We start from the raw sequence: 17,565 nt of genomic DNA, 5'->3' as shown, positions 1-17,565 counted from the left end.
AAAGTGATATCTATATACTGCAGTTTTGATTTGCATTTCCCTGATGAATAGTGATATCGAGCACCTTCTTGTGTACCCCTGGCCATTTGAATATGTTTTGAGGAAAGACGTCTTTTAAGGTGCCTTGCCCAGTTTTTAATTATATTTGTTTTTAGCTGTTGAATTGTACGAATTCCTCACACATTTTAGATATTGACGTTTTTCATATTTGTAGCTTGCAAATGTTTTCATCCTTTCCATAGGTTGCCTTTCCGTCATGTTGCTTGTTTCTTTTGCTGTGCAGAAACATTGTTGATTGCATTGGTTGTTTTTGCTTTTATTACTTGTACTTTGGATGTCCTATCCTAAATCATTCGTAAGATCTATGTCAAGGAGCTTTTATCCTCTGTTTTCTTCTAGGAGTTTTATGATTTAAGATTTTATATAGAAGTCTTTATTTGCGTTTGGGTTGACTTTTGTGAGTGGTGTAAGGTAGAGGCACAGTTTTATTCTTTTGCATGTTAATATCCAGTTTTCTCACCATCATGTATTGAAGAGATTACCTTTTCTCTTTTGAGTATTCTTGGGTCTCTTAACAAAGAGACTTTATGCATGGGTTTTTAGTTGACTTTATGCATGGGTTTATTTCTGGGTTCTTGATTCTGTTTCATTCATCTTTGTGTTTTGTTTTTTTGTGTGTGTGTGTGCAACTTCATACGGTTTTTATTACCATAACTTTGTAATAGTTTGACACCAGCAAGTGTGATGCTTCCAGCTTTGTTCTTCTTTCTTAGGATTGTTTTGGCTATTTGGGATCTTTCTTGTTCCTTATACATTTGAGGAATGCTTTTCCTATTTCTGTGAAAAAGGTCATTGGAATTTTGACAAGGATTGCATTAACTCTGTGGGTGGTTTCAGGTAATGTGGATATTTAATGATACTAATTTTTCGAATCCATAACAACGGGGTATCTTCCCATTTGTTTGTGTCTCTGCTATTTCTTTTACCAATGTCTTGTAGTTTTTACTGTACCTATCTTTCAGAAATCCTTGATTAAAATTATTCCAAAATATTTTGTTCTTTTTGATGCTTTGGGGAAGGGGATTTTTTCCTTGTATTTCTTTTTCAGCTATTTCATTGTTATTGTTTAGAAATGTAACGGATCTCTTGATGCTGATTTTGTAATTTTTTTTTACTAAATATAATCTATTGTCAAATTGGTTTCCATACAACACCCAGTGCTCATCCCAACAGGTGCCCTTCTCAATGCCTATCACCCACTTTCCCCTCTCCCCCACCTCCTATCAACCCTTAGTTTATTCTCAGTGTTTACGAGTCTCTTATTGTTTGCCTCCCTCCCTCTCTGTAACTTTTTTTCCCCATCCCCCCCACCCATGGTCTCCTGTCAAGTTTCTCAGGATCCACATGTGAGTGAAATCATATGGTATCTGTCTTTCTCTGCCTGACTTATTTCACTTTGCATAATTCCCTCCTATTCCATCCACGTTGTTGCAAATGGCCAGATTTCACTCTTTCTCATTGCCAAGTAGTATTCCACTGTATATATAAACCACATCTTCTTTCTCCATTCCTCGGGTGATGGACATTTAGGCTCTTTCCATAATTTGGCGATTGTTGAAAGTGCTACTGTATACATTGGGGTACATGTGCCCCTATGCATCAGCACTCCTGTATCCCTTGGGTAAATTCCCAGCAGTGCTATTGCTGGGTCCTAGGGTTGTTCTGTTTTTAATTATTTTAGGAAGCTCCACACTGTTTTCCAGAGTGGCTGCACCAGTTTGCATTCCCACCAACAGTGCAAGAGGGTTCCTGTTTCTCCACATCCTTGCCAGCATCTGTAGTCTCCTGATTTGTTCATTTTAGCCACTCTGACCAGCTTGAGGTGGTATCTCAGTGTGGTTTAGATTTGTATTTCCCTGATGAGGAGTGACGTTGAGCATCTTTCCATGTGTCTGTTGTCCATCTGGATGTCTTCTTTGTGAAAAGTGTCTATTCATGTCTTCTGCCCATTTCTTCCCTGGATTATTTGTTTTGTGGATGTGGAGTTTGGTGAGTTCTTTACAGGTTCTGGATATTAGCCCTTCCTTTATGCGATATGTCATTTGCAACTATCTTCTCCCATTCTGTCGGTTGCCTTTCGGTTTTGTTGATTGATTCCTTTGCAGTGCAGAAGCTTTTTATCTTGACGAGGTCCCAATAGTTCATTTTTGCTTTCCATTCCCTTGCCTTGGGAGATGTGTCAAATAAGAAATTGCTGCGGCGGAGGTCAAAGAGGTTTTTTTTCCTGCTTTCTCCTCTAGGGTTTTGATGGTTTCCTGTCTCACATTCAGGTCCTTCATCCATTTTGAGTTTATTTGTGTGTATGGTATAAGAAAAGTCATCTAGTTTCATTCTTCTGCATGTTGCTGTCCAGTTCTCCCAGAAGAAAGAGACTGTCTTTTTTTCCCATGGGATACTCTTTCCTGCTTTGTCAATGTTTAGTTGGCCATACATTTGTGGGTTCACCTCTGGGGTTTCTATTCTATTCCATTGGTCTGTGTGTCTGTTTTTGTGCCAATACCATACTGTCTTGATGATCACAGCTTTGTAGTAGAGGCTAAAGAGACAGAGTGTGAACAGGGGAGAGGGAGAGAGAAAGAGAGAGAGAGAGAGAGAGAGAGAGAGAGAGAGAGAGAGAGAATACAAAGCAGGCTCCAGGCTTCGAACTGTCAGCACAGAGCCCAATAGAGGGCTTGAACCATAAACCATGGGATCATGAACTTAGCTGAAGTCAGAAGCTTAACTGACTGAGCCACCCAGGCACCCCTGCATCTTTATGTTGATTTGGTATCCTTCATCCATGGAACAGCTTTTTGGTGGTATCATCAGGATTTTCTATATATAAGAACATATCATCTGTAAACAAAGACAGTTTTACTTCTTCTTTTCTGATTTGGATGCCTTTTATTTCCTTTTCTTGCCTGACTGCTTTGGCTAGGACTTCCTCTATCCTGTTGAATAGGAGTGGTCAAGTGGGCAACTTTGCCTTGTTCTTGAACTTAGAGTAAAAGCTTTCCGTTTTTTACCACTGCATATGATGTTGGCTATGGGCTTATCATATTGGGCTTCATTATGTCCAGGTGTGATAATTCAGTACCCACATTGTTGAGAGTTTTTATCTTGAAAAGATGTTGAATTTTGTCAAATGCTTTTTTCTCCCATGCTGGGATGATGATATGATTTTTTTATCCTGTTAATGCGGTGTATCAAATGTATTTATTCGATTTGATTTCTGAAGGATAATTTTGCTGAGTAAAGTATTCTTGATTGGTAGTCTTTTTTCTCTTAGCACTTTGAATATGTAATCCCACTGCCTCCTGGAATGTAAGGTTTCTGCTGAGAAACTAATAGCCTTATGAGGGTTCACTTGTAGTCACATAGTCTTTCCTCACTCTTTTTCATTCTTTTGACTTTGTTCTCTGCTGACTGGATAATCTGAGAGTTCCTGTCTTTCAATTCACATTTTTTTTTTTTTGCTTGACCCATTTCCTGTCAGTGATCACTCTTGCTTTTTTCATCTCCTTCATTATACTCTTCAGCTCCAGGATTTTTGTTTAGTTAGCTTTTACTATTTCCAGCTCTTTGTTAAGCTTCTCATTTTATTCATAGAGTGTTTTTCTGATTTTATTGAATTGGCTTTTTGTGTTTTTCTTGTAACTCACTGAGTTTCCTTAAAACTGCTATTTTTGAATTCTCTTTTGATTAAATTACAGATCTCCCTGTGTTTCCGATTGATTACTGGAATATTATTGTGATCCTTTGATGGTATAACATTTCCTTGATATTTTATATTCTTTGCAGTTTTGCATTGCTGTCTTTGCATTTGAAGTAGCAGTCACCTCCTCCAATCTTTAATGACTACCTCTTCAGTGTGTCCAAACCTGATTTTTTTGCTCCGGTGGGATGCTGGAAATTCTCTGCAGGACACCTGGTTTTCCAAAAAGGCTCTCTCATCCACGGGTGATTATCTTAGAGAGTGTTTTCCAGGGAGGGGCTCACCGATGTGGCTGAGAGGGAGGGGCTGGAGGCGCTTTATGGGCTATTGCTAGGTCCACAGATTAGACTGTAGTATGTCTGCCTGTTACCTGATGCACGGGTAGGCAAGACTTGTCCTCGGTCCCTTGGAATACGGTGCTAGATCCCCACAGCTCCTGCAAAGGCAGTTTTGCCCGTGGGTGGATGAGATGCCAGTTTGTTGTAGGTGGGGAGACGCAACAACGTACATCTTGTTCAGCTATGATACTGATATCGCTCTGACATATGGGTATTTTATTTTTTTCTTTTTTTTTTTTTTTTAAATTTTTTTTCAACGTTTTTTATTTATTTTTGGGACAGAGAGAGACAGAGCATGAACGGGGAAGGGGCAGAGAGAGAGGGAGACACACAGAATTGGAAACAGGCTCCAGGCTCCGAGCCATCAGCCCAGAGCCTGACGCGGGGCTCGAACTCACAGACCGCGAGATCGTGACCTGGCTGAAGTCGGACGCTTAACCGACTGCGCCACCCAGGCGCCCCCATATGGGTATTTTAAAAGTAGTTTTCCCCCTAAGATATTTCCCTGATTTCTTCTTTCATGTTATATGGACCTCCTGCTACTTTAAAACTTTGTTGAAATTAAGCATTCTTATATTTAAAAGCAAAGCCCAAAATAGAGCACACATCTAGTTATTACTCCCATGTCTAAGAGTCACTGCCTTTAGGAAATGAACTCTAACTTTTTAGTGTAACCTTCAAGGTTCTTCAGAATTTCTTTCCTGACTGATCTCTTACTACTTGCTTCCATGTATTTTATGGTTTTTTTTCCAAGTTCCTATAAGCTTATACTTTTTCCTTTCAAGGCACCTAGATGCCATCTGTGTAATTTTTGTGCTCACATTCTAATCTCTAAGAAAATGGTTTTCTCCCGTTTCTTTCCCTGGCGACCTCTGCTGTTTATTTTCCCTCTTCAGTAAAGCCTTTCTCGTCCTCACTTACAGCTTTTCACATGTCAATTCTTACAAATCACATTGTATTCTAATTGTATATTTACCTGTGTTTGAAGCAACAGATGAGTATTTCCTTTTGTACGGTTGGTACTTCAGCACTGTTCTCTGAATTAATCAAATTAAGTCAGATGGGTAAAATTCAGAACTTGATGAAAATTGTCTTTTTATTCTTTATCAGTAAAATTATTAGAAAACATTGGCTTTTTTATGGCTTTTTAATGGCTTTGTTTTTTTTTTTAAGGAGGGAACCTGGTTTACATGTGAAGAAGTTAAAGAAAGGTGAAAATGAAAAAGGGACATCAAAAGGATCTGTGATCACACCAGTGTTGCAGAAGTCAGATTCCCTAACTGGTGGTCCACTACAAAAGAATGATGGCAGCCATTTCAGTGAAAAGGATCAGCATGAAAGCAGGTAAAATCTATAGATTCTTTATGTGCCTGTGAAGGAATTTTAGCAGTGATTACCTTTTGTGGAAATAAAATGCTGTAGTGCAGGTAGGTCCAAGCTAAAGCAAGAAATACTCAACATATCAAACACACTGCTTGAAAAGTTGTGATGAGGGTAAATGACTTTGTCAAGGAGCAGTTTGAGTAGTCACCATGAAGCATGGAAGATGAGTAAGTGTAAACAACTCCTTACAGCATTTTAATAGGGAAAGGTAATAGAGAAATGGATGATAACTGAAAAAGAATGTGAATTGCAAAGGCATTTTCTTTCTCTTTTTATTTTAAGATGGGAGCTTTTAGAGAATGTATTCTGTTGGAAATGATCAATAGAGATAGACATGGTTAGTTAATTTAATTTTGTTTGCATTTGCAAACATTAGGAAGTTTGTTGATTGTATTACATTATCTTTTAAAAATTATAGTAATTGTCTTTATTACTCTTATTCATGTGATTTTGTGCAAGAAGTTGATTTATTCTGAATTGGTTCCACAATGGGGTATTCTCATACAATTGAATGTGCAGATTTAAAAATATATATGTATGTATCCAAGTATATATATATATATATATATATATATATATATATTTGTATATATGTATATATATAAAATATATTAAATTAAATTAATTAATTTATTAAATTAATTAATTTAATTAAATAATTAAATAATTTAAAATAAGTAAATCAATTTAATTTAATAATTTAATTAATTAATTAATTAAATATATATTTATATATATGGCTGTATAATTTCTTATATGTATGTATATGTATATTTATTATATGTATATTATATGTATAATATACATATTATATTTTTATGTATATGCATATGCATAATATACAAATTATATGTATAATTTCTTATATATGTATATATAAGTATATGTGTATAAGTTCTATATGTATATATTTGTATACACACACACACTTATCATAAATGTATGCAAACACTGAGGCCATTCTGAATAAAACTAATCCTTCCTTGATGATTTTACATATCCAGTGCCTTTGATAGTATCACAAATAGCTATGATTGTGTTAGGGACTTTAAAGTATCTGGTTCTATTAAATTAATATTATTTAGGTTCTGGGGAAAGGGGAAGATTTTGTTTATTTACAATTGGAAAAGAAACTAGTAATCCATAACAGATTATTCCTTTTGGACTAGAGAGCTCTAAATTACCAAAACCATGCTTCCTGTACCAACAGTGCCATTGACACAGATTGTATGCTCAATAAGTATGTGTTAAATGTGGAATTAAACAGTGGAATGAATGAATGAATGAATGAATGCCTGTTGAGGAACTTCTCTAGAAGAAGCAAATCTTTAGTTTACTGAAAGTAGATTTCTCATCTTGCCAAGTATAAAGTCTCTTAAAAAATGTGTAAGATTCAGAAATTGTTATGTATCACTATAGCTAGAAATCGAATCATAATATAGATTCATTTGCTGTCATATTAGTTAGAAACACTGGAGTATTACTTTAACCACATAGTATAAAACACATGCTTTGAAGGCACATTCCTGGGTTTGAATTCAGGGTCTGTTCTTGGCCAGCGACGAGGTCTTCTTGGGAAAGTCACTTCGACTTTCTGTGCCTCATTTTCTTCCTGTGTAAAATACCTAATATAATAACCTACTTCATAGGATTGTTGTGGGGCTTCAAATACCTTGAAGACATGTAAAGTGCTCATAGTAATGCCTAGAGAGTAGTTGCATAGTGAATCTTCAACACGTTAATATCATGATTGTTAAAAAGGGGTTCTTTCATATAGGGACTTAACTTGCACTTTCCAAGTAGGTTTTAGTGCCAGTAAAAGTTTATTTTTAGTAAAATGACAACAACACAAACAATGGTATCATTCCTATCAAATAATGCAAGTAGCATTAGGATTTTCCTTTGCTTTTGTTAGTTAGTACCTAACGTTAGTACTTTGTTGTGCTTGCTTCAGCAGCACATATACTACAACTGGATACACCTAATCCCTTGTTAATATTAGCAGTAGTATGTTTTCTATGTTGTTTAATGTTACTCTGTTGTTTAATCCCCTTTGTAGAAAATTAGATTCAAATGCAGAGATTTTATATCAGAAACAATAGGTTTAGATACGCTTTGTATTTTAAGTATTTAATATTTGCCTGAAAAGAATTGTTTTTTTTTTCAGACCTGCAAAGAAAATTTCTAAGAAAAAGAACAAGGTAAGCAAAAGAGACAATGTAATTTTATTTTATTTATTATTTGTTTTATTTTTATTTTATTATATTATTTTGATACATATTTGTTAGGAATATTGTTCAGTGGCAAAAAATTACTTTATGAAAGATGTAGTGAAAAAATAGAAAATCTTCCTTTGTTGTAGAGACATTTGCTGTGAAAAAGTTATTTAGAAATACTAGCTATGGGGGCGCCTGGGTGGCGCAGTCGGTTAAGCGTCCGACTTCAGCCAGGTCACGATCTCGCGGTCCGTGAGTTCGAGCCCCGCGTCGGGCTCTGGGCTGATGGCTCAGAGCCTGGAGCCTGTTTCCGATTCTGTGTCTCCCTCTCTCTCTGCCCCTCCCCCGTTCATGCTCTGTCTCTCTCTGTCCCAAAAATAAATAAAAAACGTTGAAAAAAAAAAAAAATTAAAAAGAAATACTAGCTATGGATAACAGTGTCTTTTTGATAAAAATCCGTTCTTTTAAAAAGTCTCTATGGTTTTGCTTTTAAATGTTCATTCACTTATTTTTAAAATGTATTTTGAGAGAGAGCACGCACAAGTAGGGGAGGGGCTGAGGGAGAGGGGGAGAGAGAATCCCCAGCAGGCTCCATGCTGTCATTGTGGAGGTCAACGTGGGACTCAAACTCAGGAACCCTGAGGTCATGACCTGAGCCAAAATGGAGTCGGATGCTCAACCGATTGAGCCAGTCAGGTGCCCCTGTTTTTGCTTTTATAAAAAGATGGCTATTTATCACTTCTCTACAACTAGTATATTTTATAAATATTTGGGGGACATTTTGAAATGGTATTATTCATTGGTAGGTCAAAAAGCAAATTACTTCTATGGATGATCTTGTCGACTTCATTCAGTCATCTGAAGCAGCTTCAGAGCATTGTGAGTTGCCTTACTCTAAGAATTTCATGTTGCTGATTGAACAACTTGGCATGGATTGTAAAGGTACGTATATTGCTGTAGTAATATGTGCACACCTTGCCTACTACTGCACCATAGAACACTGCTGTATTATAGAGCTGCTCATCTCAGAAATATGTTTTATATTAAAATAAAAGCAGAACTATTGTATCCTCTCAGCCAAAGAGTCATCATTTCTACTGTACCTTTCTTAGAGGGAATGGCACATCTAATGTGTTTGTTAACTCTGCTTCTCTTCTGTGCCTTCACCCAGTTCAGGTCATTATTTTTCTCCTAGATGACTGAAATAACTTCAGGACTGTTTTCCCTGCTGTTCTACCTCCCAGGACCTTGGTCTACACTGCAACCATAATTAGTATATGTTTTAAAACAATGTGTCTTTCATCATGGTACCCCCTTGCTTAAAGCTTAGCTAGTACTTCTCATTGCTATTAGGTTAAAGGCCACAGTCCTCTGGCTTCATCTTGTATTGTTTTACATCCTTCTTTCCGTCTGTGTCTTATCCACTGTTTTAGACATTTCTTCCTGTGAAAGAGCTTTTCGTTTCCAACATTTTTAGTTCATATATGAAGTTTAGTTCATATATGAAGTGTGTCATTTGATAGTTTTGACATATGTTTACACGTATGAAACGATAACCATAATCCAGACAGTTAACATATTCATCACCCTTAAAAATCTCATGTCCCTTCATATTCCCTTATTATGAAGCTGCCAAATTGTTTTCTAAAGGAGTTGTACGGTTTTCCATTCCCAACAGCAGTCTGTGAGAGCACCAATTCCTACATACATATTCATGAACACTTAGTATTGTCAGCTTTTTGAATCCTAGCCATTCGGATGGATATTTAGTATATATCTCATTATGGTTTCAATATACATTTCCCTAATAACTGATGAGCATATTTTCATGTGCTTGTTTGCCATCTGTGTATCTTCTTTGAATTGTCCAAATCTTTGGTTGTTTTAAAAATTTGTTTGTTTGTTTTCTTACTTGTTGAGTTTTCAGAATTCTTTGTATATTCTAGACACAGTTCCTTATTTTGTTTTCTTTTTTTTGTGGTTGTTGTTGTTGTTGTTGTTTCCACTGAGGCATTTTATTTTCACATATGTATTACATCCCTAGAAAAAGAATCCCAGGATTTCCCCTTCTGTGTGTTTTCATCTTGCTTCTTCATGGTCCATGACTGTAGCTGAGGTGGTCAGTATAATGAAACCAAACTGAGCAGATTATTCTGCCATTTTTCTAGATCTTTGCATTTTCCATCAATTCTGGGGCCAGTCACTCCACGCTTGCTTAACCTGCCTGTGAGTTTCACAACAATTTACCCAACTCTTTTGATCATCAATGATTTTAAATTCACCAGTGTAACCATGCTTCATCATCACAGTTAGAAAGTGGACAATGTCTTTGGAGCATGGCCTAGTAAGAACCTGGCGTTTGCTTCTCTTTTCAGTATTGTTATGCTTTGGGAAGCATCTGCCACGACATTCACTTGCATCATGATGGTGGCACAGAAAGATGGTGGAAAGAGCTAGGTACAGTTCCTTTCTCACCTCTCTTTTTTTTGCAAGGTTTTTCTTCTCCCACTCTGTGACTTTTCCTTGTCTCAACAGTGTTTTTAAATTTTTTTCAACGTTTTTTATTTATTTTTGGGACAGAGAGAGACAGAGCATGAATGGGGGAGGGGCAGAGAGAGAGGGAAACACAGAATCGGAAACAGGCTCCAGGCTCCGAGCCATCAGCCCAGAGCCTGACGCGGGGCTCGAACTCACGGACCGCGAGATCGTGACCTGGCTGAAGTCGGACACTTAACCGACTGCGCCTCCCAGGCGCCCCTCAACAGTGTTTTTAAAGAGCAGTTTTTCTTTTTGGTGAAGTCCAGTTTACACATTCATTTGTTCTTGTATGATTCTTGCTTTTGGTTTTCATATCTAAGAAATATTTGCATAGCACAAGGTCACAAAGCTTTTATCTCATGCTTTCTTTTAGAAGTTATATAGTTTTAGGTCTTACATTTAGATCTATGACTGATTTTATATTCTTTTTTATTTGTGATACAGAGTATGGATACAAGTTCATTCTTTTGCATATGGATATCTAGTTGTTCCAGCACCACTTATTGAAAAGGCTGTGTTTTCTCCACTTTATGCCATTGGTCCTTTGTCATAATAAGTTGGCCACATATGTGTGGCTTTATGTATGGGCTCTATTCTGTCTCATTGATCTCTTTGTCCATCTTTGTACCAATATTATGCTGTTTTAATCACTGCCAGTTTATAAGGATTTTTGAAATCAGGTAGTGTTTGTCGTCCTGCTCCGTTCTTTTCAGTGTTCTTCCGCTACTCTGGATCCTTTGCATTTCCACGTGAATTTTAGAATCAGTTTGTCTGTTTCTTAAAACAAACAAACAAACAAACAAACCACAACTCTGGTGGTCTTCTGGAAATTAAGTTTAGATTATGTTGAATCTACAGATTTATTTGGGGAGAATTGGCTTCTTGACTCTATTGAATCTTTTAACCCCTGAACAGAGTATATATCTCTCCCTTGATATAGGTCTTTTAAAATTTTCTCAGTAATATTTTGTAGTGTTTAATGTATAGGTCTTTCTGTCTTTTATGATATTAACTGTGATTATTTTTTTATTTTAAGTGCAGTTGTAAATAATACATCTTAAATTTAATTTTTTTTAATGCTTACTCTTGAGAGAGCGACAGAGCATGAGTTGGGGAGGGGCGGAGAGAGAGGTAGACAGAATCTGAAGCAGGCTCCAGGCTCCAAGCTATCAGTACAGAGCCCGACGTGGGGCTTGAAATCACCAACGGTGAGATCATGACCTGAGCCTGAGCCCAGTGCTTAACCAGCTGAGCCACCCAGATGCCCTGAAATTTTAATTTTTGATTCTTTATAGCTAATATATAGAAATACAGTTGATTTGTGTGTAATGATTCTGTATCCTCCAACCTTGATAAATTTATATGTATGGATATATTTAATATTAGAGAGAATACATGAGCAGGGGAGAGGGGCAGAGAGAGAGAGAGAGAGAGAGAGAGAGAGAGAATCTTAAGAAGTCCCCATGCTCAGTGCGAGCCTGACATAGGGCTCCATCCCATGACTCTGGGATCATAGCCTGAGCTGAAATCAAGAGACAGACATTCAACCGACTGAGTCATCCATGTGCCATAATACATTCATTTATTAATTCTAGTAGCGTTTTTCTTAATCCTGTCAGATTTTCTACATAAGCAAAGGTCATAAAATTCATTTTTAACTACTATTTTACTAACAATGGTAAATATTGTAGACTTGTAGCCAATACATTCTCTGTCACAACTAATCAGCTTTTCCATTGTACTATAAGAGCAGCCAATAGATACTGCATAAATTAATGGACATGGCTGTATTTTGATAAAATTTAATTTACCAAAACAAGTAACATGGACCATAGGCTGGAGATTGCCAACTTCTATTTTGTGACCATGTCCTTGCTAGTAGAGACAGTTTCACTTCATTTTCTATCTGGATGTCCTTTGTTGCTTTATCTTGTTTGATTGCATTGGCTAGACCTGCTAGTATAGTGCTGAACAGAAGAAGTCATTCAGTGAATGTCATTCCTGTCTTCTTCCTGATCTTATAGGAAATGCATTCAGTTTTTCACCATTGTTTATAATGTTAGCTATAGAGTTATCATGACTTGTTTTGTTTTGTTTTGTTTTAAATCATATTGAAGTTCCCTTGTATTCCAGGATTGCCAAAAGTTTTTATCTGGAATGGATGTTGAATTTTGACAAGGAACTTATTTTATCTACAGAGATAGATACGGTTTTTGAATCTTAAACCAACTCTGCATTTCTGGGATAAACCCCATTTGGTAATAACAAATTATCCCTTAGCGTATTGTTAGATTCCCCCCCCCCACAAACACACATGGCTGTAGTTTAATTAATTAATTAATTAAATATAATTTATTGTCAAATTAGCTAACGTACAGTGTCTACATCGTGCTCTTGGCTTTGGGAGTATATTCCCATGATTCATTACTTACATACCACACCCAGTGCTCATCCCAACAAGTGCCCTCCTCAATGCCCATCACCTATTCTCCCCTTCCCCCACCCCTCCATGAACCTTCAGTTTGTTCTCTGTATTTAAGAGTTTCTTATGGTTTGCTTCCCTCTCTGTTTGAAACTATTTTCCTCCTTCTATTCCCCCATGTTCTTCTGTTAAGTTTCTCAAAATCCACATATGAGTGAAAACATATGATATCTGTTTTTCTCTGACTGACTTATTTCACTTCACATACTACCCTCCAGTTCCATCCATGTTGTTGCAAATGGCAAGATTTCATTCTTTCTCATTACCAAGTAATATCCATTGTATATATAAACCACATTTTCTTTTCCCATAAATCAGTTGATGGACATTTGTGTTCTTTCCATAATTTGGTGATTGTTGATAGTATAAATGTTGGGGTACATGTGCCCCTATGAATCAGCACTCCTGTATCCCTTGGATATATGCCTAGTAGTGCAATTGCTGGGTTGTTGGATAATTTTATTTTTAACTTTTTGAGGAACCTCCACTCTGTTTTCCGGAGCAGTGGCACCACCCATGCATTCCCACCGACAGTGCAAGAGGATTCCCATTTCTGCACATCCTCACCAATGTCTGTTGTTTCCTGTGTTGTTAATTTTATCTACCCTGACCGGTGTGAGGTGGTATCTCAATGTGGTTTTGATTTGTATTTCCCTGATGATGAGTGACGTTGAACATTCTTTCATGTGCCTGTTGGCCTTCTGGATGTCTTCTTTGGAAAAGTGTCTATTCATGTCTTCTGCCCATTTCTTCCCTGGATTATTTGTTTTTTGGGTGTTGAGTTTGGCCAATTCTTTCTAGAGTATGGATACTAATCCTTTATCCGATATGTCATGTGCAGATATCTTCTCCCATTCCGTTGGTACCTTTTAATTTTGTGGATCGTTTCCTTTGAAGTGCAGAAGCTTTCTACATTGATGAGGTCCCAATAGTCCAATTTTGCTTTTATTTCCCTTGCTTTCAGAGATGTGTTGAGTAGAATTTGCTGTAGCCAAGGTCAAAGAGGTTGTGGCCTGTGTTCTTCTCTAGGGTTTTGATGGTTTCCTCTCTCACATTGAGGTCTTTCATCCATTTTGAGTTTATGCACGGTGTAAGAAACTGGTCCTGTTTCATTCTTCTGCATGTTGCTGTCCAGCCCTCCCAACACCATTTGCTAAAGAGCCTATCTTTTTTCCATTGGATACTCTTTCCTGCTTTGCCAAGGTTTAGTTGGCCATACTTTTGTGGGTCCATTTCTGGATTCTCTATTCTATTCCATTCGCCTTTGTGTCTCTTTTTGTGCCAATAGTATACTCCCTTGATGATCGCAGCTTTGTAGTAGAGGCTAACGTCTGGGATTGTGATGCCTCCAGCTTTGGTTTTCTTTTTCAACATTATTTTGGTTATCTGGGATCTTGTGGTTACATACAAATTGTAGGATTGTTTGTTTTAGCTCTGAGAAGAATGCTGGTGCAACGTTGATTCGGATTGCACTGAATGTGTAGATTGCTTTGGGTCATTATCGACATTTTCACAATGTAGCTTCAATGCCAACTTCGTGAAAGCTTGTCTTATCTCTCTACTGCTTGCAGTCCTGGATACTCCAAGTAAACTGTAAACATCCAGATCTGTGCCCACTAAAATGGCCATATACACTATTAGGAAACAGAATGACCCTTTTCAGGTCCCGGACGTAGTCATTTTCATTGAACCAGACTCCCATTCTTTCTCTGATACAAGTTCTGATGAAAGTGAACATTCAGATATGCAGCTGGTTCCAACTGAGAGAATATGCAGGTTTGAGAACTTGTGTTCACATTACTCCAAGAGCGAATCAAGCATCATGAAATTTTCTCCCAAAATGTCAATCTGTGTAGGCTCAGTAATCTCCACTTCCTCAGATCACAAAAGATATCAAAATACTTTGAGGAATCTAACCTTCTTAACATTCTGTTTCTCCTTTCTTCCTTTAATCCTAAATGTCTAAATCTTCTCCTTACCTGCGAATGGTCTCTGGCTCATTTCTAACTCCTTGTCATGCAACCAAAACATACGTTTGTAAAGTATAGAGGTGGAGGTAACAAATATTCAGACTAAAATAAGCAACCAGAGGAAAATCGAGAACATATTGTCCAATACCACCATGGGACAAGTGGTTCTCCTAGGGGTCCTTCTCAGCGTGGGTGTGGTGGACTTGATCTGCGCCAAGCTTCAGGGCCAGGTAGAAACTGCCGGTAAATGCAATAGGAAGGATTTCTGGCTGCCATCAGCCCAGAATAGGATGTGGGGAGAGGGGAAGGATGGGGACATCCCATGAAAGAGAATGCTGGCATATGAAGTCTCTGGCAGGACTAGGGTGAAAAGAGCCTGAGTAACTGAAGCTTAAGTGAGAGAAAGGGTCGCAAGAAGCTGGGAAGCGAAGTCAGAAGGCTGATGATGTAGGTAGTGAGAAAAAGGTGGGGAGCTAGAACACAAAACTCATAGCAGGGGCGGAGATGAAGGGAGGAGAGACAGGTGCACAGGCATTGGGATTTCCCTTCCAGAAGGCCATGCCTCTGCCACTGCCGCCGCCTCCCGCTCCAGCAGAGCCTGGGGCCCGGCCCATGCCCACCTCAGTCTAGGGGGGTCGCCTCCTACAGCTACTCCCCCACCTTCAATTCCCGGCAGGTGGCGGACCCCGCCCCCACAAGGCCAAGTGCCTGCTGTGAGCCTGTGAACAAAACACCTGCTCTCCAGCCACTGCCAGGGTGGGGCGGGGCAGGGCGGGGCACTTGGGAAGCTGGGGGAGGAGCCACAAAGGCAGCAAGGAGCACCGCACTTCCCTCTTCTTTTTTAATGTATACATTCAGTGCTATCAGTCTTCATGTGAGTGCTACTAGGGTAGCACTACAAATTCTACTATGTTTTCATTTTCATTCAGTTCAGAATCCTTTCTATTTTTTTTTCTTTTTTCATTACTTCTTTGACCCAGGGGATATTTCGAAGTGTTCTGTAGTTCACAAACAGTTGAGTATTTTCCAGAGATATTTTTGTGCTTGTTTTTGATTTGATTGTTTTGTGGTCAGGGAACACACTATTATGACTTCAGGCCTATTGACTTCTTCCTTTTATTAAGGCTTATTTTTGACCCAGAACATAGTCTTTTTTGGTAAGTGTTCCATAGATCCTTGAGAAGAATAGTGGTGGCCAAGTCTACTATGCCCTTGCTGATGTTGAGCCTATTGAAATATCAGACTATAATTGTGAATTTGCCTATTTCTATTTTCAGTTCTATCAATTTTTACTTCATGTACTTTGAAGCTATTAACAGATACATGAACATTTAAGATTGCTCTTAATTGACCCTTTTATGATTATATAATGACCTGTTTACTGCTGGTAATGATTTTTTTGCTTGAAACTGTTTTGTCTGCTATTCATATAGCCACTCTAGCTCAGCCTTCTTTGGTCAAGTGTTAGTGTGGCATATCATATTTCTATCTTTTGAACAAATTTCTGTCTTGACATTTAAAGTGCATTTTGTATAGGTGGCATATAGTTGAGTCTTCCTTTTTTATCCATTTTGACAGTCTGCGTTTTAGTTGAGGCTTTTAGACCGTTTTCATTTACTGTGATTTTTTTTCAATATATGAAATTTATTGTCAAATTAGTTTCCATACAACACCCAGTGCTCATCCCAAAAGGTGCCCTCCTCAATACCCATCACCCACCCTCCCCTCCCTCCCACCCCCCATCAACCCTCAGTTTGTTCTCAGTTTTTAAGAGTCTGTTATGCTTTGGCTCTCTCCCACTCTAACCTCTTTTTTTCTTTTTTCCTTCCCCTCCCCCATGGGTTTCTGTTAAGTTTCTCAGGATCCACATAAGAGTGAAAACATATGGTATCTGTCTTTCTCTGTATGGCTTATTTCACTTAGCATCACACTCTCCACTTCCATCCACGTTGCTACAAAGGGCCATTTACTGTGATTTTTGAGATAGTTGATTTGAATCTGTCATCATGCTGTTTGATTTGCATTTGTCTTATCTGCTCCTTGTTCCCGTTCTCTTCTTTTTCTGCTTTCTTTTAATCGAGTAATTTTTATGATTCAGTTTTATCCATTTATTTATTTATTCACGTATTCATTTATTCATGTATTCATTTTTTCACTTATTTATTTAGGCTTCCTAGCTAGAACTTTTCAGTTTTGCTGCTTTAGTTGTTGGTTTAGGGTTTATAGTCTATGGCTTCAGCATCACAGTCTCCCTTCCAGTAATGTTATACCACATCGTATATAGTTTAGGCAAATTACAAGAGTTGACTTCCATTTCTTCTTTCCTAGACAGATCCTTCCTGGGTCAGTGGGATTATAGTTTTCATGAAATTTAGGAAGATTTGGGCCATATTTTTTTCCTGTCCCTTTCCCCTGCCTCTTTGGGCAATTGTATATTTCCCAGTTGAAGTTTTCTCCCAGGTTTCCAATGTTAAACTTCAGTCTTTTGTTTTGTGATGTCTAATATGTGTTTATTCCTACCCATCGTATTGTTCATGGCTAACATAATTTACATCTCTGTAAGTGCTATTTGGTTTTTAAAACTATAGCTTCTATGCCTCTAGTTATCTTTTCATGCTTTGTTTGGAGATATAGTTAAGTTACTTACAAACAATTGGATCCTTTAATCTTGCTCTTACGAATTATTGGCTGAATCCAGAGTGGTGATCAGCCTAAGGCAAATTATGAGTTTTTCTATCTTAGCTAATGTGAATAGACACTGTCCCTCGTGCTGTGGGAGCACCAGGCAGTGTTTCCTCTACTCTTTTCAGATTTTTTTCCCTTGATGACTAGGAAGTAACAACCATGTATGCACTGGTTGTTACTCTGCTGAATAGCCAAAGGG

Source organism: Neofelis nebulosa, chromosome 15 (genome assembly GCF_028018385.1).
Source record: "Neofelis nebulosa isolate mNeoNeb1 chromosome 15, mNeoNeb1.pri, whole genome shotgun sequence".
Lineage (NCBI taxonomy): Eukaryota > Metazoa > Chordata > Mammalia > Carnivora > Felidae > Neofelis > Neofelis nebulosa.
Note: the sequence above shows the minus strand (reverse complement) of the source record.